The 1,407-nt window shown below is 66.0% G+C and overlaps 1 pseudogene; it reads right to left on the bottom strand.

The window, feature by feature from the left end:
• Positions 1-370: 370 nt before the first annotated feature.
• On the bottom strand, positions 371-922 carry LOC105311264 (annotated as a pseudogene).
• Between the last annotated feature and the right edge of the window lie 485 nt (positions 923-1,407).

Genomic DNA, 1,407 nt, shown 5'->3' with positions numbered 1-1,407 from the left:
AGGATGATCGATGTTGTGTGTTCCAGGGTCCCACGCAATACCTTCTCCCTCCGTCCACGGAGATCGTGAGCCGCCTGGGGATGGATGGGGCACGGGTCGGCGGCACGGACGCTTGCTTGGATACCTGCTGAAAGCTTAAAAGGTGAGGGTTCTGCACACACCAATCCACCAGAGACCATTGTTTATTTAGGAACCAATAACTTTATTGGAAGAAATGGCAACCTGGAAGAAGAAGGGGCAAAGGGGAAAAAAAAAAAAAAAAAGAAAAAAACCTCAAGGGAATGTCAGGCAAGGGCGATACTGCAACATGCATGCCGGGCGTGGTGACCTGGAGAAGTCACCCCACGGCCACGGGGAAGGCAGTCCAGGCTCAGTCCTTGTCGCTGTCGTGCAGGGTGAGCTTGTCAAAGAGGTGCTCGGCCAGGCCCGATTGCGGGGCTCCCATCTTGCACAGGTTGGTGAGATGGTCGCCCAGCTCCGTGATGAACTTCACCTGCTCGTGCAGGTGGCGACTCATCAGGAAGTCGCACAGGCGGGCGTCCTTCTTCTCGGTGGCCAGCCGGTGCAGACTGAACAGGCTCTGGTTCACATCCATCGCCAGGTGCAAGGCGCACTCCATGACCCTCACCCGGTCGTGCCAGCGGTTGCGGTCAGGCCTGCCGATCTCGCGCAGACGCAGGTGGGCCCCGCGCTGGTTGTGCAGCCACATGAGCCTCTGGGCGTACTCCGTCTCCTTGCTGGACTGCTGCCAGAAGAACTGGACGACGTGCTTGAGGGCCGCGTCCTCGCCTTCGAAGTACAAGGCCATGGACTCGTACACGTAGGAGGCGTAGAGCTCCAGGTTGATCTGGTTGTTGACGGCGGCCTCACAGTCGGGCTGGTAGCTGTGGCGCGCACACGACGGCGGCAGCGCGGTCGACATGACTGGCGGTGCAGGCGCGGCGGGCGCCAAGGCCGAGGCGGCGACGAAGCCGGGGCTGCGGGGCGAGCAGCGGCAGCGGCGGCGGCGGCGGCGGCGGCGGCGGGGTCTCCGGGTGCTCCCAGCGGTGGGCGACCAGGGAGGCTGCGGGCCGAGTCAGGGGCGGTGGAAACCTGGGGGCGCTCTCAAGGCGGACGAGGAGGAGGGCGCTCTGGGGCGGGGCGGGGCGTCAGCTCCTGTGGGGGACCGGAACTGGGGGGTCCGTTGAGGCCTGGGGGCGTGGGGGTGGAGTCCTTTACGTTACGTTCGCGGTGGGCAAGCGGGGAGCCCCGCGGGCGGGCGGGCGGGCGGGCGCGGGCGACAGAGGGCGGGCGCGGGTGCGGGCGCGGGCGACAGAGGCGGCTGGGGAGCTAGGGGAGGCTCGCAGAGGGGAGCGAGCGCGGTGTTCCAGCTTCCATCCCAGCCCGCAGAGGCGGGCGGCTGTGAGC

The sequence above is a fragment of the Pteropus vampyrus genome, unplaced genomic scaffold (genome assembly GCF_000151845.1).
Source record: "Pteropus vampyrus isolate Shadow unplaced genomic scaffold, Pvam_2.0 Scaffold1000002814, whole genome shotgun sequence".
NCBI lineage: Eukaryota > Metazoa > Chordata > Mammalia > Chiroptera > Pteropodidae > Pteropus > Pteropus vampyrus.
The sequence above is the reverse complement of the archived record's forward strand: the minus strand, read 5'-3'. Positions and strand labels throughout refer to the sequence as shown.